Source organism: Rhinichthys klamathensis, unplaced genomic scaffold (assembly GCF_029890125.1).
Source record: "Rhinichthys klamathensis goyatoka isolate OS25496 unplaced genomic scaffold, OSU_Roscu_1.1 h1tg000176l_1, whole genome shotgun sequence".
In the NCBI taxonomy this organism is placed as follows: domain Eukaryota; kingdom Metazoa; phylum Chordata; class Actinopteri; order Cypriniformes; family Leuciscidae; genus Rhinichthys; species Rhinichthys klamathensis.
In genome coordinates this window covers 3,103,231-3,130,321 of record NW_026606705.1, presented here as the reverse complement: position 1 = coordinate 3,130,321, position 27,091 = coordinate 3,103,231, and the positions used below count along the sequence as shown (strand labels likewise).

Genomic DNA, 27,091 nt, shown 5'->3' with positions numbered 1-27,091 from the left:
GTCATCGCTTCACAGAAGCCAGTGAAGCCAAACAAATCATCTAATACCATTTAAATATGAAGTGTCTGTGTAAAACGGGTTACGTTATTAAATTAGAGAGTTTGCTTTTTTAATAAAGAGCCTGGTAGGTCCGGTCAAAAAGTTCATGCGTTTTTTTCCAGTGCCGGGCCCAAACAAAGAGAGTTTCGGTTCCTGCCAGCTGCTAATGTGTTGCCAGCATTCTTGCTGACCGCACAAGGCGGCATCCAGTCTATGCCCAACCGCCTGCGTTGGTGATATAGTGGTGAGCATAGCTGCCTTCCAAGCAGTTGACCCGGGTTCGATTCCCGGCCAACGCATTGCCTTTTGCTCAAGCTGTCGTTAAAACAGTCGTCCGGGGCCCCTGGCCAACTCCTCATTTAACTCGTGGCTGGAGCAAAACTTTTGCATGGGTCTTTGGGCAGCAGTAAAGGACTAGGTCTCCCCGTCGGGGAATCGAACCCCGGTCTTCCGCGTGACAGGCGGAGATACTGTCCACTATACTAACGAGGAGTTGCAGGGGTAGGTAGTCGCCCCCGATCAGCGCCCCCCGACCAGGAACGGCCTCATGTGTCATTTTAGGTCATCGCTTCACAGAAGCCAGTGAAGCCAAACAAATCATCTAATACCATTTAAATATGAAGTGTCTGTGTAAAACGGGTTACATTATTAAATTAGAGAGCTTGCTTTTTTAATACAGAGCCTGGTAGGTCAGGTCAAAAAGTTAATGCGTTTTTTTCCAGTGCCGGGCCCAAACAAAGAGAGTTTCGGTTCCTGCCAGCTGCTAATGTGTTGCCAGCATTTTTGCTGACCGCACAAGGCGGCATCCAGTCTATGCGCGACCACCTGCGTTGGTGGTATAGTGGTGAGCATAGCTGCCTTCCAAGCAGTTGACCCGGGTTTGATTCCCGGCCAACGCATTGCCTTTTGCTCAAGCTCGTTAAAAAAGTCGTCCGGGGCCCCTGGCCAACTACTCCTTTAACTCGTGGCTGGAGCAAAACTTTTGCATGGGTCTTTGGGCAGCAGTAAAGGCAGAGATGGGGGACTCGAGTCACATGACTTGACTCGAGTCAGACTGCTAATGTGTTGCCAGCATTCTTGCTGACCGCACAAGGCGGCATCCAGTCTACGCCCAACCGCCTGCGTTGGTGGTATAGTGGTGAGCATAGCTGCCTTCCAAGCAGTTGACCCGGGTTCGATTCCCGGCCAACGCATTGCCTTTTGCTCAAGCTGTCGTTAAAACAGTCGTCCGGGACCCCTGGCCAACTCCTCATTTAACTCGTGGCTGGATCAAAACTTTTGCATGGGTCTTTGGGCAGCAGTAAAGGACTAGGTCTCCCCGACGGGGAATCGAACCCCGGTCTTCCGCGTGACAGGCAGAGATACTGTCCACTATACTAACGAGGAGTTGCAGAGATAGGTAGTCGCCCCCGATCAGCGCCCCCCGACCAGGAACGGCCTCATGCGTCATTTTAGGTCATCGCTTCACAGAAGCCAGTGAAGCCAAACAAATCATCTAATACCATTAAAATATGAAGTGTCTGTGTAAAACGGGTTACGTTATTAAATTAGAGAGCTTGCTTTTTTAATAAAGAGCCTGGTAGGTCCGGTCAAAAAGTTCATGCGTTTTTTTCCAGTGCCGGGCCCAAACAAAGAGAGTTTCGGTTCCTGCCAGCTGCTAATGTGTTGCCAGCATTCTTGCTGACCGTACAAGGCGGCATCCAGTCTATGCCCAACCGCCTGCGTTGGTGGTATAGTGGTGAGCATAGCTGCCTTCCAAGCAGTTGACCAGGGTTCGATTCCCGGCCAACGCATCGCCTTTTGCTCAAGCTGTCGTTGAAACAGTCGTCCGGGGCCCCTGGGCAACTCCTCATTTAACTCGTGGCTGGAGCAAAACTTTTGCATGGGTCTTTGGGCAGCAGTAAAGGACTAGGTCTCCCCGTCGGGGAATCGAACCCCGGTCTTCCGCGTGACAGGCGGAGATACTGTCCACTATACTAACGAGGAGTTGCAGAGATAGGTAGTCGCCCCCGATCAGCGCCCCCCGACCAGGAACGGCCTCATGCGTCATTTTAGGTCATCGCTTCACAGAAGCCAGTGAAGCCAAACAAATCATCTAATACCATTTAAATATGAAGTGTCTGTGTAAAACGGGTTACGTTATTAAATTAGAGAGCTTGCTTTTTTAATAAAGAGCCTGGTAGGTCAGGTCAAAAAGTTAATGCGTTTTTTTCCAGTGCCGGGCCCAAACAAAGAGAGTTTCGGTTCCTGCCAGCTGCTAATGTGTTGCCAGCATTCTTGCTGACCGCACAAGGCGGCATCCAGTCTATGCCCAACCGCCTGCGTTGGTGGTATAGTGGTGAGCATAGCTGCCTTCCAAGCAGTTGACCCGGGTTCGATGCCCGGCCAACGCATCACCTTTTGCTCAAGCTGTCGTTGAAACAGTCGTCCGGGGTCCCTGGCCAACTCCTCATTTAACTCGTGGCTGGAGCAAAACTTTTGCATGGGTCTTTGGGCAGCAGTAAAGGACTAGGTCTCCCCGTCGGGGAATCGAACCCCGGTCTTCCGCGTGACAGGCGGAGATACTGTCCACTATACTAACGAGGAGTAGCAGAGACAGGTATTCACCCCCGATCAGCGCCCCCGAACAGGAACGGCCTCATGTGTCATTTTAGGTCATCGCTTCACAGAAGCCAGTGAAACCAAACAAATCAACGCATCACCTTTTGCTCAAAATGTCGTTGAAACAGTCGTCCGGGGCCCCTGGCCAACTCCTCATTTAACCCGTGGCTGGAGCAAAACTTTTGCATGGGTCTTTGGGCAGCAGTAAAGGACTAGGTCTCCCCGTCGGGGAATCGAACCCCGGTCTAACGCGTGACAGGCGGAGATACTGTCCACTATACTAACGAGGAGTAGCAGAGACAGGTATTCACCCCCGATCAGCGCCCCCGAACAGGAACGGCCTCATGTGTCATTTTAGGTCATCGCTTCACAGAAGCCAGTGAAGCCAAACAAATCATCTAATACCATTTAAATATGAAGTGTCTGTGTAAAACGGGTTACGTTATTAAATTAGAGAGCTTGCTTTTTTAATAAAGAGCCTGGTAGGTCAGGTCAAAAAGTTCATGCGTTTTTTTCCCTTGCCGGGCCCAAACAAAGAGAGTTTCGGTTCCTGCCAGCTGCTAATGTGTTGCCAGCATTTTTGCTGACCGCACAAGGCGGCATCCAGTCTATGCCCGACCACCTGTGTTGGTGGTATAGTGGTGAGCATAGCTGCCTTCCAAGCAGTTGACCTGGGTTTGATTCCCGGCCAACGCATTGCCTTTTGCTCAAGCTCGTTAAAACAGTCGTCCGGGGCCCCTGGCCAACTCCTCCTTTAACTCGTGGCTGGAGCAAAACTTTTGCATGGGTCTTTGGGCAGCAGTAAAGGACTAGGTCTCCCCGTCGGGGAATCGAACCCCGGTCTTCCGCGTGACAGGCGGAGATACTGTCCACTATACTAACGAGGAGTTGCAGAGACAGGTATTCACCCCCGATCAGCGCCGCCGAACAGGAACGGCCTCATGTGTCATTTTAGGTCATCGCTTCACAGAAGCCAGTGAAACCAAACAAATCAACGCATCACCTTTTGCTCAAAATGTCGTTGAAACAGTCGTCCGGGGCCCCTGGCCAACTCCTCATTTAACTCGTGGCTGGAGCAAAACTTTTGCATGGGTCTTTGGGCAGCAGTAAAGGACTAGGTCTCCCCGTCGGGGAATCGAACCCCGGTCTTCCGCGTGACAGGCGGAGATACTGTCCACTATACTAACGAGGAGTAGCAGAGACAGGTATTCACCCCCGATCAGCGCCCCCGAACAGGAACGGCCTCATGTGTCATTTTAGGTCATCGCTTCACAGAAGCCAGTGAAGCCAAACAAATCATCTAATACCATTTAAATATGAAGTGTCTGTGTAAAACGGGTTACGTTATTAAATTAGAGAGCTTGCTTTTTTAATAAAGAGCCTGGTAGGTCAGGTCAAAAAGTTCATGCGTTTTTTTCCCTTGCCGGGCCCAAACAAAGAGAGTTTCGGTTCCTGCCAGCTGCTAATGTGTTGCCAGCATTTTTGCTGACCGCACAAGGCGGCATCCAGTCTATGCCCGACCACCTGTGTTGGTGGTATAGTGGTGAGCATAGCTGCCTTCCAAGCAGTTGACCCGGGTTTGATTCCCGGCCAACGCATTGCCTTTTGCTCAAGCTCGTTAAAACAGTCGTCCGGGGCCCCTGGCCAACTCCTCCTTTAACTCGTGGCTGGAGCAAAACTTTTGCATGGGTCTTTGGGCAGCAGTAAAGGACTAGGTCTCCCCGTCGGGGAATCGAACCCCGGTCTACCGCGTGACAGGCGGAGATACTGTCCACTATACTAACGAGGAGTTGCAGAGACAGGTATTCACCCCCGATCAGCGCCCCCGAACAGGAACGGCCTCATGTGGCATTTTAGGTCATCGCTTCACAGAAGCCAGTGAAACCAAACAAATCAACGCATCACCTTTTGCTCAAAATGTCGTTGAAACAGTCGTCCGGGGCCCCTGGCCAACTCCTCATTTAACTCGTGGCTGGAGCAAAACTTTTGCATGGGTCTTTGGGCAGCAGTAAAGGACTAGGTCTCCCCGTCGGGGAATCGAACCCCGGTCTTCCGCGTGACAGGCGGAGATACTGTCCACTATACTAACGAGGAGTTGCAGAGACAGGTATTCACCCCCGATCACCGCCCCCGAACAGGAACGGCCTCATGTGTCATTTTAGGTCATCGCTTCACAGAAGCCAGTGAAGCCAAACAAATCATCTAATACCATTTAAATATGAAGTGTCTGTGTAAAACGGGTTACATTATTAAATTAGAGAGCTTGCTTTTTTAATAAAGAGCCTGGTAGGTCAGGTCAAAAAGTTCATGCGTTTTTTTCCAGTGCCGGGCCCAAACAAAGAGAGTTTCGGTTCCTGCCAGCTGCTAATGTGTTGCCAGCATTCTTGCTGACCGCACAAGGCGGCATCCAGTCTATGCGCGACCACCTGCGTTGGTGGTATAGTGGTGAGCATAGCTGCCTTCCAAGCAGTTGACCCGGGTTCGATTCCCGGCCAACGCATCACCTTTTGCTCAAGCTGTCGTTGAAACAGTCGTCCGGGGCCCCTGGCCAACTCCTCATTTAACTCGTGGCTGGAGCAAAACTTTTGCATGGGTCTTTGGGCAGCAGTAAAGGACTAGGTCTCCCCGTCGGGGAATCGAACCCCGGTCTTCCGCGTGACAGGCGGAGATACTGTCCACTATACTAACGAGGAGTTGCAGAGATAGGTAGTCGCCCCCGATCAGCGCCCCCGAACAGGAACGGCCTCATGTGTCATTTTAGGTCATCGCTTCACAGAAGCCAGTGAAGCCAAACAAATCATCTAATACCATTTAAATATGAAGTGTCTGTGTAAAACGGGTTACATTATTAAATTAGAGAGCTTTCTTTTTTAATAAAGAGCCTGGTAGGTCAGGTCAAAAAGTTCATGCGTTTTTTTCCAGTGCCGGGCCCAAACAAAGAGAGTTTCGGTTCCTGCCAGCTGCTAATGTGTTGCCAGCATTTTTGCTGACCGCACAAGGCGGCATCCAGTCTATGCGCGACCACCTGCGTTGGTGGTATAGTGGTGAGCATAGCTGCCTTCCAAGCAGTTGACCCGGGTTTGATTCCCGGCCAACGCATTGCCTTTTGCTCAAGCTCGTTAAAACAGTCGTCCGGGGCCCCTGGCCAACTCCTCATTTAACTCGTGGCTGGAGCAAAACTTTTGCATGGGTCTTTGGGCAGCAGTAAAGGACTAGGTCTCCCCGTCGGGGAATCGAACCCCGGTCTTCCGCGTGACAGGCGGAGATACTGTCCACTATACTAACGAGGAGTTGCAGAGATAGGTAGTCGCCCCCGATCAGCGCCCCCCGACCAGGAACGGCCTCATGCATCATTTTAGGTCATCGCTTCACAGAAGCCAGTGAAGCCAAACAAATCATCTAATACCATTTAAATATGAAGTGTCTGTGTAAAACGGGTTACATTATTAAATTAGAGAGCTTGCTTTTTTAATAAAGAGCCTGGTAGGTCAGGTCAAAAAGTTCATGCGTTTTTTTCCAGTGCCGGGCCCAAACAAAGAGAGTTTCGGTTCCTGCCAGCTGCTAATGTGTTGCCAGCATTTTTGCTGACCGCACAAGGCGGCATCCAGTCTATGCGCGACCACCTGCGTTGGTGGTATAGTGGTGAGCATAGCTGCCTTCCAAGCATTTGACCCGGGTTTGATTCCCGGCCAACGCATTGCCTTTTGCTCAAGATCGTTAAAAAAGTCGTCCGGGGCCCCTGGCCAACTCCTCCTTTAACTCGTGGCTGGAGCAAAACTTTTGCATGGGTCTTTGGGCAGCAGTAAAGGCAGAGATGGGGGACTCAAGTCACATGACTTGACTCGAGTCAGACTGCTAATGTGTTGCCAGCATTCTTGCTGACCGCACAAGGCGGCATCCAGTCTACGCCCAACCGCCTGCGTTGGTGGTATAGTGGTGAGCATAGCTGCCTTCCAAGCAGTTGACCCGGGTTCGATTCCCGGCCAACGCATTGCCTTTTGCTCAAGCTGTCATTAAAACAGTCGTCCGGGGCCCCTGGCCAACTCCTCATTTAACTCGTGGCTGGAGCAAAACTTTTGCATGGGTCTTTGGGCAGCAGTAAAGGACTAGGTCTCCCCGTCGGGGAATCGAACCCCGGTCTTCCGCGTGACAGGCGGAGATACTGTCCACTATACTAACGAGGAGTTGCAGAGATAGGTAGTCGCCCCCGATCAGCGCCCCCCGACCAGGAACGGCCTCATGCATCATTTTAGGTCATCGCTTCACAGAAGCCAGTGAAGCCAAACAAATCATCTAATACCATTTAAATATGAAGTGTCTGTGTAAAACGGGTTACGTTATTAAATTAGAGAGCTTGCTTTTTTAATAAAGAGCCTGGTAGGTCCGGTCAAAAAGTTAATGCGTTTTTGTCCAGTGCCGGGCCCAAACAAAGAGAGTTTCGGTTCCTGGCAGCTGCTAATGTGTTGCCAGCATTCTTGCTGACCGTACAAGGCGGCATCCAGTCTATGCCCAACCGCCTATGTTGGTGGTATAGTGGTGAGCATAGCTGCCTTCCAAGCAGTTGACCCGGGTTCGATTCCCGGCCAACGCATCGCCTTTTGCTCAAGCTGTCGTTAAAACAGTCGTCCGGGGCCCTTGGCCAACTCCTCATTTAACTCGTGGCTGGAGCAAAACTTTTGCATGGGTCTTTGGGCAGCAGTAAAGGACTAGGTCTCCCCGTCGGGGAATCGAACCCCGGTCTTCCGCGTGACAGGCGGAGATACTGTCCACTATACTAACGAGGAGTTGCAGAGACAGGTAGTCGCCCCCGACCAGGAATGGCCTCATGCGTCATTTTAGATCATCGTTTCACAGAAGCCAGTGAAGCCAAACAAATCATCTAATACCATTTAAATATGAAGTGTCTGTGTAAAACGGGTTACGTTATTAAATTAGAGAGCTTGCTTTTTTAATAAAGAGCCTGGTAGGTCAGGTCAAAAAGTTAATGCGTTTTTTTCCAGTGCCGGGCCCAAACAAAGAGAGTTTCGGGTCCTGCCAGCTGCTAATGTGTTGCGAGCATTCTTGCTGACCGCACAAGGCGGCATCCAGTCTATGCCCGACCCATTTCCTTTTGCTCAAGCTGTCTGTTACGTTGGTCAGCCTGTTGGGAACAATGTCTGTGCTGTTCTTTCTCGCTGTCTCTCCCCATAGGGCACGTGACGTCTCGCCAGCTGCGAGTGGGCGGGGCTTGCTACTATAAGGACGCCGAGATCGACATCCGCTCTCTCTCTCACACCCGTGTTGACGCTCTCACTTTCATTGCTGAGTCGTCTCTGATGGCAGCGCGCGCGCCCTTCAGAGTGCTCTCAGGCGCTCGTCTCCACAGAGGCGTCTACATGATCAGCGTCATGTTTCATGTTTCTTTCTTATGCCGTTCTTAGCGGGACGCTTGTGTATGTACCACGTCTTACCCGTTTTTCTTTTGTTTCGAGCTGGTGGTATTGGTGTTGGGTTATCACGTTGTTTAGTGTAGATTTAGCTAGAACAGCAGTCAGCGGACCCGGAAGACTCACCGGAATATTGTCTTTCTTTTTGGACGGGAGGCAGGAGAGAGCTTTGATCCGAAAGACAGCTGTGAGCAGGGTTTTTCTTTCTGTTTGTTTTACTATTCATTTTACCACCATGCTTTCTTTGTGACTCAATTATTTATCATTTAAACCATTGACAATAAATTGTTTTTGTATTGTCATTTGACGCTTGAGGTGTCGTTTTTATGTGTTATGTTGTCCCTGTTCAAACTCATTTAGTGGGCATGTAACATATAAATGGGGGCTCGTCTTGCCGGGTTTTGGACCATATTTATTTATTTGTTCTTCTCGATTTTTCCTTTCGTAAAAATCTTTTCCGGTGGTGGTTGTACTGCGCGCTGTGGGAGAGCGCCTTTTGTTTTGTTTTCTCTTTCGACTTTTGCCCATTTAGGGAATTTGGAATCACTCGCAATGTTTGATTTAGACGCGTTTATCCTCGCTCCTTCGCAAGAGTTGTTGTTAACGATTACACGTGATGACCTTGTTAGAATCGCTGGCCACTATAAACTTGAAGTGAGTGGTAGCCCTTCCAAGGCTGATCTGCAGGATATGCTTGTGGAAAAGTTGCGAGAACTGGGTGAGTTTGGAAAAGTGTCTCCTGAAGTATCTACATCACCTGATCTGGGTAAGCGTCTTCTTATTGACTCTTCACCTACTAAAGCAGCACTAGAATTGAAACGTTTACAGTTAAGAGAAAAGGAAATTGAATGGGAACGCGAGAAAACTAGGTTAGAGGCTAATAGACAGACAGTACGAGAACGAGAAAAAAGAGAACACGAATTTATATTGAAAGATCTTGAATTTGCACAAGCGTTACGCATTAAAGAACTCGAATTGAAGGCTCGTGAGGCTGGTGTTGCATTTAAGCCAGATCAGTTAGACATAACTCGTAACATTCGCCTCGTTCCACCTTTTAATGAGAGCGAAGTTGATCAGTTTTTTGCGCATTTCGAGCGCGTGGCTACAACATTTAAATGGCCTAAAGAAATTTGGACCATGACGTTACAATGTGTCTTCACTGGAAAAGCGCAGGAAGCTTATTCCTCATTAACTCTCGAAGACGCAGCAGATTACGAAAAAGTTAAACATGCTGTTTTACGCATTTATGCTCTTGTGCCTGAGGCTTATCGACAAAAGTTTCGCAGTTATCTTAAGCCTGAAGCTCTCACCTATGTCGAATATGTTAGAGAAAAAGAAATGTTATTTGATCGTTGGCTTAGTTCACAGGAAGTAACAACTTTTCAATCTCTTCGTGATTTGATTATTCTTGAAGATGTTAAAAACGGTCTTCCTCAAGCTGTCGCTACCCATGTTAGTGAGCATAAAAATCTGACTCCTGCTCGCGCAGCCGTGTTGGCTGACGAGTATGTGCTCACACATAAGCGTGTCCTTCCTAGTTTAAAACTTTCGCAAAATGTCTCGGGTCATTCAAATATGTCTAAAATGTCTAAAGAGACCGTGCCTGCTTCTGCTTGCTCTCCAGACCGCCGTCCGTCGGGGTCTAGTGTTACCGTTCCGACCTGCGCCTACTGTAAGAAACGAGGTCATGTTCTGTCTGAGTGTTATACTCTAAAGCGTAAAAATAGGGCGACAAGTCAGCCCGCTTCTTACAGATCAGAGGTGGGGTTGTGTGTTTCAAATTTATCGGTGAGTAGGAACGACACTAAGTTGGATAAGCACGGTTTTGGGCCGTTTATAATGGATGGTTTTGTCTCTTTGCCCGGTGAGCGTGTAAAAACTCCGGTAAAAATTCTGCGAGATACTGGCGCTTCACAGAGCTTTATTTTACGAGATGTATTGCCTTTCGGTGATGAGACTTTTACTGGTGATAGTATTTTGGTGCGTGGATTCGAAATGGGTCATGTTAATGTCCCTCTGCATGAGATTTTTCTTATGTCTGACTTAGTTACTGGCAACGTTACCGTGGGCGTACGGCCCTCCTTGCCCATTGAAAATGTAGCGATGATACTGGGTAATGATTTGTGTGGGGGAAAAGTTTTGCCTTGCCCCATAGTGTCTCATGCACTTCCAAAAACGTGTACAGATGACTTGTCCATTAGCTTCCCTGAAGTTTTTTCCTCTAGCGTCGTTACTCGAGCCATGGCGAGAAATGAACTAGAGAATGGAATTGAGGAACAGCTTGACCTTAGCGATACTTTTATTGCTCGACCTTCACTCTCAAGCGATAGTGAGTTACTTTTGAATTCTGGTTCACTGTCGTTTCCCTCTGATGTTCATAATTTGTCTATGAGTCGAGAGCAGCTCATTAAGGAACAGAAAAGTGATGAGACCCATCTCTGTCTTCTTTTTTTTCAGAAAGTTTGTCTGAAGAAGATATTGAGCATACGCCGCATGGCTATTTTTTACGAGATGGTGTCTTAATGCGCAAGTGGAGACCTCTGATGGCCTCAGCGCAAGATGAGTGGAGAGTTCTTTTTCAAGTTGTTGTCCCAGTTGCTTTTCGTGATAAGGTTCTGAGTTTGGCTCATGACCATCACTTGGCAGGTCATCTTGGCGTAAATAAAACTACTGATAGAGTTCAACGCCATTTTTTTTGGCCAGGTATTAAGAGAGACGTTGTGAGATACTGTAGAACATGTCACGTGTGTCAGGTTACTGGTAAACCTAACCAGGTGATTCCGCCTGCGCCTTTACAGCCAATTCCGGTTGCTTTTGAGCCTTTTGAAAATATTATACTGGACTGTGTTGGTCCATTGCCTCGAACAAAGACTGGGAATCAATGGTTGCTCACCATAATGTGTAGCTCGACTCGTTTTCCAGAAGCTGTCCCGCTCCGCAAAATCACAGCTCCGGTCATTATAAAAGCCCTGATGGGTTTCTTCTCTCTTTTTGGCCTCCCAAAAACAGTTCAGACAGACCGCGGCACCAATTTTATGTCTCGTGTGTTCGCACAAGTTATGCGTCAGCTCGCGGTCCATCATGTTACATCCAGTCCGTACCGTCCGCAGACTCAAGGTGCACTCGAGAGGTTCCATCAAACTTTGAAGAGTATACTCAAGTGTTTTTGCCTCGAGTTCCAGCGTGATTGGGACGAAGGGGTTCCGTCTGCTCTTTTTGCTGTGCGCGAGGTGGTACAAGAGAGTTTGGGTTTTAGCCCGTCGGAGCTGGTTTTTGGGCACACGGTTCGGGGACCTTTAAAGCTGTTGAAGGAGTCTTGGCTTGCTGAGCCTAAAGATTGTCTCAGTTTGACGGATTATGTGTCTAAGATGCGTAGTAGACTCAGTCGTGCATGTCAGTTGGCTAGAGATAATTTAGGGGTCTGTCAGAAGAGAATGAAGCAGAGATTTGATCAGAGGGCTGTTTCTCGAAGTTTCAGTCCTGGGGATAGAGTTCTCGTGTTGATTCCTGGGTTGGGTTCTGCTTTGCAGGCTCGTTACAGTGGTCCCTATCGTGTCGAACGACGAGTGGGTGATTTAAACTATGTTATCTCTACCCCAGATCGAAGGAGAAAGACTACGTTGTGTCACATTAATCGTCTGAAGCTGTTTTGTGATCGAGGAGAAGGTTCAGTTACGGAGCTCAAATCGCCTTCCACTTCAGTTAACAGAACTGATGTTCGCGTGCCAAAAGTGGCGCTGTCCAAGAAGTGGGGTGCTGAAGTTGCTGCTTCGCTGGCGGTGACGGCGCATGTTGAGAATGTGTTTCCGTCGGTACAACAGGGCGCTGTGTTTAGTCCTTTGTTGGAAGATGAAGGTCGTATTCCCTCGAGGGAGGTTATTGAAGGAAGAATGAAGAATTCTGAGGTTCTTAATGATTTAGATTCATTTTTGTCTAACTTATCCACCTTGGAACGTAACGACTTAGTCTCTCTGTTTAAGCAGTATGAGAACCTGTTTCCTGATGTGCCGCATCGGACAACGAAAATTGAGCATGACATTGATGTGGGCGCTACATGCCCAATTAAACAACATCCGTATCGTGTAAATCCACATAAAAGGTTGTTGTTTTCAAATGAGGTGAAGTTTATGCTAAGAAACGGCATTGCAGAGTCTAGTAATAGTCCGTGGAGTTCGCCTTGTTTACTTGTTCCAAAGAGTGACGGTTCCACCCGGTTTTGCACGGATTTTAGGAGGGTGAATGCTGTCACAAGGCCTGACAGTTACCCATTACCGCGCATTGACGATTGTGTTGATCGTCTGGGTTCCGCTGTATTCGTCAGTAAAATTGACCTATTGAAGGGTTACTGGCAGGTTCCGTTGACGCTCCGTGCCAAGGAGATCTCAGCCTTTGTAACACCTGATCACTTCCTCCAGTACACCGCTATGGCCTTCGGCCTTCGTAACGATCCTGCCACCTTTCAGAGGCTTATCAACGGCGTTCTTGAAGGGGTGTCCAACTGCGAGGCTTATTTAGATGATTTGATCATCTATAGTGACTCCTGGTTTTCGCATATGACCCATCTTTCTACTGTGTTTGGCAGGTTGTCTGAAGCTAATTTGACCATTAACCTGGCTAAGTGTGAGTTTGGCCAGGCCACTGTGGTGTATCTGGGTAAAGTGGTTGGTCGGGGGCAGGTGCGCCCTGTCCAGTCTAAAGTGGAGGCGATTTTGAATTATCCTTCTCCAACAACCCGCCGCGAACTCCGCCGCTTCCTTGGCATGGTCGGCTACTATCGGTCGTTTTGTAAAAACTTCTCTGCTCTTGCCTCACCTCTCACTGATCTGCTGAGTCCAAAGGTGTCTTATATCTGGACTTCACGGAGTCAAGCTGCTTTCGACTCTATAAAAGCACTGTTGACTACTGCGCCTGTGCTAGCCGCTCCTAATTTTTCTCTGCCTTTTTCCATCGCTGTTGACGCGAGTGATCTGGGAGCGGGAGCCGTTCTTCTGCAACAGGACGGGGATGGTTTTGAACACCCTGTCTGTTTTTTTTCGCGTAAGTTTACCCGCTGTCAGCGTGCTTATTCGACAATAGAAAAGGAAGCCCTTGCTCTAGTGCTTGCCTTTCAGCACTTCGAGGTCTATGTCGGAGGTGCTTTGTGTCCGGTGGTGGTCTATACAGACCACAACCCTTTGGTTTTTCTTGATCGCATGAGAAATTCCAACCAACGTTTAATGCGGTGGAGTTTGATCCTTCAAGGTTGCAACTTGGAGATTAGACATATTCGAGGACGTGACAACGTAGTTGCAGATGCATTGCCTCGGTCCTGTTGAAAATTGCCAAATAAATTGTTTAATTTTTTTTTCTCTTCCCTGTTTTAGTTCAGCATGTTTCGGAGTCCTTGCTGTTTGTGGGTTTGTAAATGTTATTTATAATCTGTTTATTTATAATCTGTTTATTGGTTATTGATTTAATCCCAATTTATTTTCTTTAAGGGTGGGGGTGTTACGTTGGTCAGCCTGTTGGGAACAATGTCTGTGCTGTTCTTTCTCGCTGTCTCTCCCCATAGGTCACGTGACGTCTCGCCAGCTGCGAGTGGGCGGGGCTTGCTACTATAAGGACGCCGAGATCGACATCCGCTCTCTCTCTCACACCCGTGTTGACGCTCTCACTTTCATTGCTGAGTCGTCTCTGATGGCAGCGCGCGCGCCCTTCAGAGTGCTCTCAGGCGCTCGTCTCCACAGAGGCGTCTACATGATCAGCGTCATGTTTCATGTTTCTTTCTTATGCCGTTCTTAGCGGGACGCTTGTGTATGTACCACGTCTTACCCGTTTTTCTTTTGTTTCGAGCTGGTGGTATTGGTGTTGGGTTATCACGTTGTTTAGTGTAGATTTAGCTAGAACAGCAGTCAGCGGACCCGGAAGACTCACCGGAATATTTGTGGTGTCGTTTTTATGTGTTATGTTGTCCCTGTTCAAACTCATTTAGTGGGCACGTTTATGTACTCATTTATGTATATCGCTTGAGGTGTCGTTTTTATGTGTTATGTTGTCCCTGTTCAAACTCATTTAGTGGGCACGTAACACTGTCGTTAAAACAGTCATCCGGGGCCCCTGGCCAACTCCTCATTTAACTCGTGGCTGGAGCAAAACTTTTGCATGGGTCTTTGGGCAGCAGTAAAGGACTAGGTCTCCCCGTCGGGGAATCGAACCCCGGTCTTCCGCGTGACAGGCGGAGATACTGTCCACTATACTAACGAGGAGTTGCAGAGATAGGTAGTCGCCCCCGATCAGCGCCCCCGACCAGGAACGGCCTCATGCGTCATTTTAGGTCATCGCTTCACAGAAGCCAGTGAAGCCAAACGAATAATCTAATACCATTTAAATATGAAGTGTCTGTGTAAAACGGGTTAAGTTATTAAATTAGATAGCTTGCTTTTTTAATAAAGAGCCTGGTAGGTCAGGTCAAAAAGTTCATGCGTTTTTTTCCAGTGCCGGGCCCAAACAAAGAGAGTTTCGGTTCCTGCCAGCTGCTAATGTGTTGCCAGCATTCTTGCTGACCGCACAAGGCGGCATCCAGTCTATGCCCAACCGCCTGCGTTGGTGGTATAGTGGTAAGCATAGCTGCCTTCCAAGCAGTTGACCCGGGTTCGATTCCCGGCCAACGCATCGCCTTTTGCTCAAGCTGTCGTTAAAACAGTCGTCCAGGGCCCCTGGCCAACTCCTCATTTAACTCGTGGCTGGAGCAAAACTTTTGCATGGGTCTTTGGGCTGCAGTAAAGGCAGAGATGGGGGACTCGAGTCACATGACTTGACTCGAGTCAGACTCGAGTCGCAAATTTAAGGACTTGAGACTTGCTTGACTAAATTAAAAAAATGACTCGACTTGACTTTGACTTGAGATCCAATGACTTGAGACTTGACTTGACTTGAACTGTATGACTCGAGAATGACTTGATATACATTTTTATATAAATCATCGCAACATCCATTGATAAACAAAATGAAAGCAACGGAACCATTGACGTCATCAGATTCTGCGCGATTGCGTGACGCTGCACAAGTCCAGAAATAGCCTACATCGCGGTGAGCGCGCTAAATACAAAAACATCTCCCTGCATCGTATCTTTTTGGATATAAACACTAGAAAATGACCATATTCATGCAAGAAGATTTTTTGTACGCATAATAACTGGCAAGGGATATCGGACGACCATCACAACCTCGAACAGTCGAACTTCATTCACCACGTCTAAAAGTAAGCTATGGCTTGTTTAACCTGTTTGTTATAGTTAATTTGACTATCTTTAAATCTAGAGAGATTAATATTGGTCAAAACAGCATGCCTCTTTATACACAATTATGTTTTCAAATGTAAATTAATGTTGTCAATATTCAAATGATAATTAATGACGGTATATGTTTTGTATAACATTTGCCACATTTCTTTTTAAATCATGCTTTAAAGCCAAAAATGTTGTTCTTTCCAATGACGAAAAACAATATAGAAAACTGTTAGTTTTGTCGTTTATGTTTCTCTTAATGTTATCAGGGTTTGGTGGCAAAAAATGCCAGCAGAATTAATATGCACCCAAAATTCAAAATGTGGTGAAAAAATGGCCCTAGTATGGCCCTGGCCAACTCCTCCTTTAACTCGTGGCTGGAGCAAAACTTTTGCATGGGTCTTTGGGCAGCAGTAAAGGACTAGGTCTCCCCGTCGGGGAATCGAACCCCGGTCTTCCGCTTGACAGGCGGAGATACTGTCCACTATACTAACGAGGAGTAACAGAGAAAGGTAGTCGCCCCCGATCAGCGCCCCCCCGACCAGGAACGGCCTCATGCGTCATTTTAGGTCATCGCTTCACAGAAGCCAGTGAAGCCAAAAAAATCATCTAATACCATTTAAATATGAAGTGTCTGTGTAAAACGGGTTACGTTATTAAATTAGAGAGCTTGCTTTTTTAATAAAGAGCCTGGTAGGTCAGGTCAAAAAGTTAATGCGTTTTTTTCCAGTGCCGGGCCCAAACAAAGAGAGTTTCGGGTCCTGCCAGCTGCTAATGTGTTGCGAGCATTCTTGCTGACCGCACAAGGCGGCATCCAGTCTATGCCCGACCATCTGCGTTGGTGGTATAGTGGTGAGCATAGCTGCCTTCCAAGCAGTTGACCCGGGTTCGATTCCCGGCCAACGCATTGCCTTTTGCTCAAGCTGTCGTTAAAACAGTCGTCCGGGGCCCCTGGCCAACTCCTCATTTAACTTGTGGCTGGAGCAAAACTTTTGCATGGGTCTTTGGACAGCAGTAAAGGACTAGGTCTCCCCGTCGGGGAATCGAACCCCGGTCTTCCGCGTGACAGGTGGAGATACTGTCCACTATACTAACGAGGAGTTGCAGAGACAGGTAGTCGCCCCCGACCAGGAACGGCCTCATGCGTCATTTTAGGTCATCGTTTCACAGAAGCCAGTGAAGCCAAACAAATCATCTAATACCATTTAAATATGAAGTGTCTGTGTAAAACGGGTTACGTTATTAAATTAGAGAGCTTGCTTTTTTAATAAAGAGCCTGGTAGGTCAGGTCAAAAAGTTAATGCGTTTTTTTCCAGTGCCGGGCCCAAACAAAGAGAGTTTCGGGTCCTGCCAGCTGCTAATGTGTTGCGAGCATTCTTGCTGACCGCACAAGGCGGCATCCAGTCTATGCCCGACCCATTTCCTTTTGCTCAAGCTGTCGTTAAAAAAGTCATCCGGGGCCCCTGGCCAACTCCTCATTTAACTCGTGGCTGGAGCAAAACTTTTGCATGGGTCTTTGGGCAGCAGTAAAGGACTAGGTCTCCACGTCGGGGAATCGAACCCCGTTCTTCCGCGTGACAGGCGGAGATACTGTCCACTATACTAACGAGGAGTTGCAGAGACAGGTAGTCGCCCCCGATCAGCGCCCCCCGACCAGGAACGGCCTCATGCGTCATTTTAGGTCATCGCTTCACAGAAGCCAGTGAAGCCAAACGAATAATCTAATACCATTTAAATATGAAATGTCTGTGTAAAACGGGTTACGTTATTAAATTAGAGAGCTTGCTTTTTTAATAAAGAGCCTGGTAGGTCCGGTCAAAAAGTTCATGCGTTTTTTTCCAGTGCCGGGCCCAAACAAAGAGAGTTTCGGTTCCTGCCAGCTGCTAATGTGTTGCCAGCAATCTTGCTGACCGCACAAGGCGGCATCCAGTCTATGCCCAACCGCCTGCGTTGGTGGTATAGTGGTGAGCATAGCTGCCTTCCAAGCAGTTGACCCGGGTTCGATTTCCGGCCAACGCATCGCCTTTTGCTCAAGCTGTCGTTAAAACAGTCGTCCGGGGCCCCTGGCCAACTCCTCATTTAACTCGTGGCTGGAGCAAAACTTTTGCATGGGTCTTTGGGCAGCAGTAAAGGCAGAGATGGGGGACTCGAGTCACATGACTTGACTCGAGTCAGACTCGAGTCGCAAATTTAAGGACTTGAGACTTGCTTGACTAAATTAAAAAAATGACTCGACTTGACTTTGACTTGAGATCCAATGACTTGAGACTTGACTTGACTTGAACTGTATGACTCGAGAATGACTTGATATACATTTTTATATAAATCATCGCAACATCCATTGATAAACAAAATGAAAGCAACGGAACCATTGACGTCATCAGATTCTGCGCGATTGCGTGACGCTGCACAAGTCCAGAAATAGCCTACATCGCGCTGAGCGCGCTAAATACAAAAACATCTCCCTGCATCGTATCTTTTTGGATATAAACACTAGAAAATGACCATATTCATGCAAGAAGATTTTTTGTACGCATAATAACTGGCAAGGGATATCGGACGACCATCACAACCTCGAATAGTCGAACTTCATTCACCACGTCTAAAAGTAAGCTATGGCTTGTTTAACCTGTTTGTTATAGTTAATTTGACTATCTTTAAATCTAGAGAGATTAATATTGGTCAAAACAGCATGCCTCTTTATACACAATTATGTTTTCAAATGTAGCTTAATGTTGTCAATATTCAAATGATAATTAATGACGGTATATGTTTTGTATAATATTTGCCACATTTCTTTTTAAATCATGCTTTAAAGCCAAAAATGTTGTTCTTTCCAATGACGAAAAACAATATAGAAAACTGTTAGTTTTGTCGTTTATGTTTCTCTTAATGTTATCAGGGTTTGGTGGCAAAAAATGCCAGCAGAATTAATATGCACCCAAAATTCAAAATGTGGTGAAAAAATGGCCCTAGTATGGCCCTGGCCAACTCCTCCTTTAACTCGTGGCTGGAGCAAAACTTTTGCATGGGTCTTTGGGCAGCAGTAAAGGACTAGGTCTCCCCGTCGGGGAATCGAACCCCGGTCTTCCGCGTGACAGGCGGAGATACTGTCCACTATACTAACGAGGAGTAACAGAGAAAGGTAGTCGCCCCCGATCAGCGCCCCCCCGACCAGGAACGGCCTCATGCGTCATTTTAGGTCATCGCTTCACAGAAGCCAGTGAAGCCAAAAAAATCATCTAATACCATTTAAATATGAAGTGTCTGTGTAAAACGGGTTACGTTATTAAATTAGAGAGCTTGCTTTTTTAATAAAGAGCCTGGTAGGTCAGGTCAAAAAGTTAATGCGTCTTTTTCCAGTGCCGGGCCCAAACAAAGAGAGTTTCGGGTCCTGCCAGCTGCTAATGTGTTGCGAGCATTCTTGCTGACCGCACAAGGCGGCATCCAGTCTATGCCCGACCAACTGCGTTGGTGGTATAGTGGTGAGCATAGCTGCCTTCCAAGCAGTTGACCCGGGTTCGATTCCCGGCCAACGCATTGCCTTTTGCTCAAGCTGTCGTTAAAACAGTCGTCCGGGGCCCCTGGCCAACTCCTCATTTAACTCGTGGCTGGAGCAAAACTTTTGCATGGGTCTTTGGACAGCAGTAAAGGACTAGGTCTCCCCGTCGGGGAATCGAACCCCGGTCTTCCGCGTGACAGGCGGACATACTGTCCACTATACTAACGAGGAGTTGCAGAGAAAGGTAGTCGCCCCCGATCAGCGCCCCCCGACCAGGAACGGCCTCATGCGTCATTTTAGGTCATCGCTTCACAGAAGCCAGTGAAGCCAAACAAATCATCTAATACCATTTAAATATGAAGTGTCTGTGTAAAACGGGTTACGTTATTAAATTAGAGAGCTTGCTTTTTTAATAAAGAGCCTGGTAGGTCAGGTCAAAAAGTTAATGCGTTTTTTTCCAGTGCTGGGCCCAAACAAAGAGAGTTTCGGGTCCTGCCAGCTGCTAATGTGTTGCGAGCATTCTTGCTGACCGCACAAGGCGGCATCCAGTCTATGCCCGACCCATTTCCTTTTGCTCAAGCTGTCGTTAAAACAGTCATCCGGGGCCCCTGGCCAACTCCTCATTTAACTCGTGGCTGGAGCAAAACTTTTGCATGGGTCTTTGGGCAGCAGTAAAGGACTAGGTCTCCCCGTCGGGGAATCGAACCCCGGTCTTCCGCGTGACAGGCGGAGATACTGTCCACTATACTAACGAGGAGTTGCAGAGATAGGTAGTCGCCCCCGATCAGGGCCCCCGACCAGGAACGGCCTCATGCGTCATTTTAGGTCATCGCTTCACAGAAGCCAGTGAAGCCAAACAAATCATCTAATACCATTTAAATATGAAGTGTCTGTGTAAAACGGGTTAAGTTATTAAATTAGATAGCTTGCTTTTTTAATAAAGAGCCTGGTAGGTCAGGTCAAAAAGTTAATGCGTTTTTTTCCAGTGCCGGGCCCAAACAAAGAGAGTTTCGGGTCCTGCCAGCTGCTAATGTGTTGCGAGCATTCTTGCTGACCGCACAAGGCGGCATCCAGTCTATGCCCGACCATCTGCGTTGGTGGTATAGTGGTGAGCATAGCTGCCTTCCAAGCAGTTGACCTGGGTTCGATTCCCGGCCAACTTATTGCCTTTTGCTCAAGCTGTCGTTAAAACAGTCGTCCGGGGCCCCTGGCCAACTCCTCATTTAACTCGTGGCTGGAGCAAAACTTTTGCATGGGTCTTTGGGCAGCAGTAAAAGGACTAAATCTCCCCGTCTGGGAATCGAACCCCGGTCTTACGCGTGACAGGCGGAGATACTGTCCACTATACTAACGAGGAGTTGCAGAGATAGGTAGTCGCCCCCGATCAGCGCCCCCGACCAGGAACGGCCTCATGCGTCATTTTAGGTCATCGCTTCACAGAAGCCAGTGAAGCCAAACAAATCATCTAATACCATTTAAATATGAAGTGTCTGTGTAAAACGGGTTAAGTTATTAAATTAGATAGCTTGCTTTTTTAATAAAGAGCCTGGTAGGTCAGGTCAAAAAGTTAATGCGTTTTTTTCCAGTGCCGGGCCCAAACAAAGAGAGTTTCGGGTCCTGCCAGCTGCTAATGTGTTGCGAGCATTCTTGCTGACCGCACAAGGCGGCATCCAGTCTATGCCCGACCATCTGCTTTGGTGGTATAGTGGTGAGCATAGCTGCCTTCCAAGCAGTTGACCTGGGTTCGATTCCCGGCCAACGCATTGCCTTTTGCTCAAGCTGTCGTTAAAACAGTCGTCCGGGGCCCCTGGCCAACTCCTCATTTAACTCGTGGCTGGAGCAAAACTTTTGCATGGGTCTTTGGGCAGCAGTAAAGGACTAGGTCTCCCCGTCGGGGAATCGAACCCCGGTCTTCCGCGTGACAGGCGGAGATACTGTCCATTATACTAACGAGGAGTTGCAGAGACAGATAGTCGCCCCCGAACAGCGCCCCCCGACCAGGAACGGCCTCATGCGTCATTTTAGGTCATCGCTTCACAGAAGCCAGTGAAGCCAAACGAATAATCTAATACCATTTAAATATGAAGTGTCTGTGTAAAACGGGTTACGTTATTAAATTAGAGAGCTTGCTTTTTTAATAAAGAGCCTGGTAGGTCCGGTCAAAAAGTTCATGCGTTTTTTTCCAGTGCCGGGCCCAAACAAAGAGAGTTTCGGTTCCTGCCAGCTGCTAATGTGTTGCCAGCATTCTTGCTGACCGCACAAGGCAGCATCCAGTCTATGCCCAACCGCCTGCGTTGGTGGTATAGTGGTGAGCATAGCTGCCTTCCAAGCAGTTGACCCGGGTTCGATTCCCGGCCAACGCATCGCCTTTTGCTCAAGCTGTCGTTAAAACAGTCGTCCGGGGCCCCTGGCCAACTCCTCATTTAACTCGTGGCTGGAGCAAAACTTTTGCATGGGTCTTTGGGCAGCAGTAAAAGGACTAAGTCTCCCCGTCTGGGAATCGAACCCCGGTCTTCCGCGTGACAGGCGGAGATACTGTCCACTATACTAACAAGGAGTTGCAGAGATAGGTAGTCGCCCCCGATCAGCGCCCCCCGACCAGGAAAGGCCTCATGCGTCATTTTAGGTCATCGCTTCACAGAAGCCAGTTAAGCCAAACAAATCATCTAATACCATTTAAATATGAAGTGTCTGTGTAAAACGGGTTAAGTTATCAAATTAGAGAGCTTGCTTTTTTAATAAAGAGCCTGGTAGGTCAGGTCAAAAAGTTAATGCGTTTTTTTCCAGTGCCGGGCCCAAACAAAGAGAGTTTCGGTCCTGCCAGCTGCTAATGTGTTGCGAGCATTCTTGCTGACCGCACAAGCCGGCATCCAGTCTATGCCCGACCATCTGCGTTGGTGGTATAGAAGGTGAGCATAGCTGCCTTCCAAGCAGTTGACCCGGGTTCGATTCCCGGCCAACGCATTGCCTTTTGCTCAAGCTGTCGTTAAAACAGTCGTCCGGGGCCTCTGGCCAACTCCTCATTTAACTCGTGGCTGGAGCAAAACTTTTGCATGGGTCTTTGGGCAGCAGTAAAGGACTAGGTCTCACCGTCGGGGAATCGAACCCCGGTCTTCCGCGTGACAGGCGGAGATACTGTCCACTATACTAACGAGGAGTTGCAGAGACAGGTAGTCGCCCCTGATCAGCGCCCCCCGACCAGGAACGGCCTCATGCGTCATTTTAGGTCATCGCTTCACAGAAGCCAGTGAAGCCAAACAAATCATCTAATACCATTTAAATATGAAGTGTCTGTGTAAAACGGGTTACGTTATTAAATTAGAGAGCTTGCTTTTTTAATAAAGAGCCTGGTAGGTCAGGTCAAAAAGTTAATGCGTTTTTTTCCAGTGCCGGGCCCAAACAAAGAGAGTTTCGGGTCCTGCCAGCTGCTAATGTGTTGCGAGCATTCTTGCTGACCGCACAAGGCGGCATCCAGTCTATGCCCGACCCAGTGAAGCCAAACAAATCATCTAATACCATTTAAATATGAAGTGTCTGTGTAAAACGGGTTACGTTATTAAATTAGAGAGCTTGCTTTTTTAATAAAGAGCCTGGTAGGTCAGGTCTTCCGCGTGACAGGCGGAGATACTGTCCACTATACTAACGAGGAGTTGCAGAGACAGGTAGTCGCCCCTGATCAGCGCCCCCCGACCAGGAACGGCCTCATGCGTCATTTTAGGTCATCGCTTCACAGAAGCCAGTGAAGCCAAACAAATCATCTAATACCATTTAAATATGAAGTGTCTGTGTAAATTAGAGAGCTTGCTTTTTTAATAAAGAGCCTGGTAGGTCAGGTCAAAAAGTTAATGCGCCCCCCGACCAGGAACGGCCTCATGCGTCATTTTAGGTCATCGCTTCACAGAAGCCAGTGAAGCCAAACAAATCATCTAATACCATTTAAATATGAAGTGTCTGTGTAAAACGGGTTACGTTATTAAATTAGAGAGCTTGCTTTTTTAATAAAGAGCCTGGTAGGTCCGGTCAAAAAGTTCATGCGTATTTTTTCCAGTGCCGGGCCCAAACAAAGAGAGTTTCGGTTCCTGCCAGCTGCTAATGTGTTGCCAGCATTCTTGCTGACCGCACAAGGCGGCATCCAGTCTATGCCCAACCGCCTGCGTTGGTGGTATAGTGGTGAGCATAGCTGCCTTCCAAGCAGTTGACCCGGGTTCGATTCCCGGCCAACGCATTGCCTTTTGCTCAAGCTGTCGTTAAAACAGTCGTCCGGGGCCCCTGGCCAACTCCTCATTTAACTCGTGGCTGGAGCAAAACTTTTGCATGGGTCTTTGGGCAGCAGTAAAAGGACTAAGTCTCCCCGTCGGGGAATCGAACCCCGGTCTTCCGCGTGACAGGCGGAGATACTGTCCACTATACTAACGAGGAGTTGCAGAGATAGGTAGTCGCCCCCGATCAGCGCCCCCCGACCAGGAAAGGCCTCATGCGTCATTTTAGGTCATCGCTTCACAGAAGCCAGTTAAGCCAAACAAATAATCTAATACCATTTAAATTTGAAGTGTCTGTGTAAAACGGGTTAAGTTATTAAATTAGAGAGCTTGCTTTTTTAATAAAGAGCCTTGTAGGTCAGGTCAAAAAGTTAATGCGTTTTTTTCCAGTGCCGGGCCCAAACAAAGAGAGTTTCGGGTCCTGCCAGCTGCTAATGTGTTGCGAGCATTCTTGCTGACCGCACAAGGCGGCATCCAGTCTATGCCCGACCATCTGCGTTGGTGGTATAGTGGTGAGCATAGCTGCCTTCCAAGCAGTTGACCCGGGTTCGATTCCCGGCCAACGCATTGCCTTTTGCTCAAGCTGTCGTTAAAACAGTCGTCCGGGGCCCCTGGCCAACTCCTCATTTAACTCGTGGCTGGAGCAAAACTTTTGCATGGGTCTTTGGGCAGCAGTAAAGGACTAGGTCTCCCCGTCGGGGAATCGAACCCCGGTCTTCCGCGTGACAGGCGGAGATACTGTCCACTATACTAACGAGGAGTTGCAGAGACAGGTAGTCGCCCCCGACCAGGAACGGCCTCATGCGTCATTTTAGGTCATCGTTTCACAGAAGCCAGTGAAGCCAAACAAATCATCTAATACCATTTAAATATGAAGTGTCTGTGTAAAACGGGTTACGTTATTAAATTAGAGAGCTTGCTTTTTTAATAAAGAGCCTGGTAGGTCAGGTCAAAAAGTTAATGCGTTTTTTTCCAGTGCCGGGCCCAAACAAAGAGAGTTTCGGGTCCTGCCAGCTGCTAATGTGTTGCGAGCATTCTTGCTGACCGCACAAGGCGGCATCCAGTCTATGCCCGACCCATTTCCTTTTGCTCAAGCTGTCGTTAAAAAAGTCATCCGGGGCCCCTGGCCAACTCCTCATTTAACTCGTGGCTGGAGCAAAACTTTTGCATGGGTCTTTGGGCAGCAGTAAAGGACTAGGTCTCCACGTCGGGGAATCGAACCCCGTTCTTCCGCGTGACAGGCGGAGATACTGTCCACTATACTAACGAGGAGTTGCAGAGACAGGTAGTCGCCCCCGATCAGCGCCCCCCGACCAGGAACGGCCTCATGCGTCATTTTAGGTCATCGCTTCACAGAAGCCAGTGAAGCCAAACGAATAATCTAATACCATTTAAATATGAAATGTCTGTGTAAAACGGGTTACGTTATTAAATTAGAGAGCTTGCTTTTTTAATAAAGAGCCTGGTAGGTCCGGTCAAAAAGTTCATGCGTTTTTTTCCAGTGCCGGGCCCAAACAAAGAGAGTTTCGGTTCCTGCCAGCTGCTAATGTGTTGCCAGCAATCTTGCTGACCGCACAAGGCGGCATCCAGTCTATGCCCAACCGCCTGCGTTGGTGGTATAGTGGTGAGCATAGCTGCCTTCCAAGCAGTTGACCCGGGTTCGATTTCCGGCCAACGCATCGCCTTTTGCTCAAGCTGTCGTTAAAACAGTCGTCCGGGGCCCCTGGCCAACTCCTCATTTAACTCGTGGCTGGAGCAAAACTTTTGCATGGGTCTTTGGGCAGCAGTAAAGGCAGAGATGGGGGACTCGAGTCACATGACTTGACTCGAGTCAGACTCGAGTCGCAAATTTAAGGACTTGAGACTTGCTTGACTAAATTAAAAAAATGACTCGACTTGACTTTGACTTGAGATCCAATGACTTGAGACTTGACTTGACTTGAACTGTATGACTCGAGAATGACTTGATATACATTTTTATATAAATCATCGCAACATCCATTGATAAACAAAATGAAAGCAACGGAACCATTGACGTCATCAGATTCTGCGCGATTGCGTGACGCTGCACAAGTCCAGAAATAGCCTACATCGCGCTGAGCGCGCTAAATACAAAAACATCTCCCTGCATCGTATCTTTTTGGATATAAACACTAGAAAATGACCATATTCATGCAAGAAGATTTTTTGTACGCATAATAACTGGCAAGGGATATCGGACGACCATCACAACCTCGAATAGTCGAACTTCATTCACCACGTCTAAAAGTAAGCTATGGCTTGTTTAACCTGTTTGTTATAGTTAATTTGACTATCTTTAAATCTAGAGAGATTAATATTGGTCAAAACAGCATGCCTCTTTATACACAATTATGTTTTCAAATGTAGCTTAATGTTGTCAATATTCAAATGATAATTAATGACGGTATATGTTTTGTATAATATTTGCCACATTTCTTTTTAAATCATGCTTTAAAGCCAAAAATGTTGTTCTTTCCAATGACGAAAAACAATATAGAAAACTGTTAGTTTTGTCGTTTATGTTTCTCTTAATGTTATCAGGGTTTGGTGGCAAAAAATGCCAGCAGAATTAATATGCACCCAAAATTCAAAATGTGGTGAAAAAATGGCCCTAGTATGGCCCTGGCCAACTCCTCCTTTAACTCGTGGCTGGAGCAAAACTTTTGCATGGGTCTTTGGGCAGCAGTAAAGGACTAGGTCTCCCCGTCGGGGAATCGAACCCCGGTCTTCCGCGTGACAGGCGGAGATACTGTCCACTATACTAACGAGGAGTAACAGAGAAAGGTAGTCGCCCCCGATCAGCGCCCCCCCGACCAGGAACGGCCTCATGCGTCATTTTAGGTCATCGCTTCACAGAAGCCAGTGAAGCCAAAAAAATCATCTAATACCATTTAAATATGAAGTGTCTGTGTAAAACGGGTTACGTTATTAAATTAGAGAGCTTGCTTTTTTAATAAAGAGCCTGGTAGGTCAGGTCAAAAAGTTAATGCGTCTTTTTCCAGTGCCGGGCCCAAACAAAGAGAGTTTCGGGTCCTGCCAGCTGCTAATGTGTTGCGAGCATTCTTGCTGACCGCACAAGGCGGCATCCAGTCTATGCCCGACCAACTGCGTTGGTGGTATAGTGGTGAGCATAGCTGCCTTCCAAGCAGTTGACCCGGGTTCGATTCCCGGCCAACGCATTGCCTTTTGCTCAAGCTGTCGTTAAAACAGTCGTCCGGGGCCCCTGGCCAACTCCTCATTTAACTCGTGGCTGGAGCAAAACTTTTGCATGGGTCTTTGGACAGCAGTAAAGGACTAGGTCTCCCCGTCGGGGAATCGAACCCCGGTCTTCCGCGTGACAGGCGGACATACTGTCCACTATACTAACGAGGAGTTGCAGAGAAAGGTAGTCGCCCCCGATCAGCGCCCCCCGACCAGGAACGGCCTCATGCGTCATTTTAGGTCATCGCTTCACAGAAGCCAGTGAAGCCAAACAAATCATCTAATACCATTTAAATATGAAGTGTCTGTGTAAAACGGGTTACGTTATTAAATTAGAGAGCTTGCTTTTTTAATAAAGAGCCTGGTAGGTCAGGTCAAAAAGTTAATGCGTTTTTTTCCAGTGCTGGGCCCAAACAAAGAGAGTTTCGGGTCCTGCCAGCTGCTAATGTGTTGCGAGCATTCTTGCTGACCGCACAAGGCGGCATCCAGTCTATGCCCGACCCATTTCCTTTTGCTCAAGCTGTCGTTAAAACAGTCATCCGGGGCCCCTGGCCAACTCCTCATTTAACTCGTGGCTGGAGCAAAACTTTTGCATGGGTCTTTGGGCAGCAGTAAAGGACTAGGTCTCCCCGTCGGGGAATCGAACCCCGGTCTTCCGCGTGACAGGCGGAGATACTGTCCACTATACTAACGAGGAGTTGCAGAGATAGGTAGTCGCCCCCGATCAGCGCCCCCGACCAGGAACGGCCTCATGCGTCATTTTAGGTCATCGCTTCA

At 48.0% G+C, this 27,091-nt stretch overlaps 3 non-coding genes across 3 annotated transcripts; all 3 read right to left on the bottom strand.

Annotated features, from left to right (window-relative positions):
• Positions 1-15,758: 15,758 nt before the first annotated feature.
• Positions 15,759-15,830, bottom strand: trnad-guc (transfer RNA aspartic acid (anticodon GUC)). The gene has a single exon. It is a non-coding gene; the product is annotated as a tRNA-Asp (tRNA).
• Positions 15,831-18,992: 3,162 nt separating this feature from the next.
• trnad-guc (transfer RNA aspartic acid (anticodon GUC)) lies at positions 18,993-19,064 on the bottom strand. The gene has a single exon. It is a non-coding gene; the product is annotated as a tRNA-Asp (tRNA).
• Positions 19,065-26,413: 7,349 nt separating this feature from the next.
• Positions 26,414-26,485, bottom strand: trnad-guc (transfer RNA aspartic acid (anticodon GUC)). The gene has a single exon. It is a non-coding gene; the product is annotated as a tRNA-Asp (tRNA).
• Between the last annotated feature and the right edge of the window lie 606 nt (positions 26,486-27,091).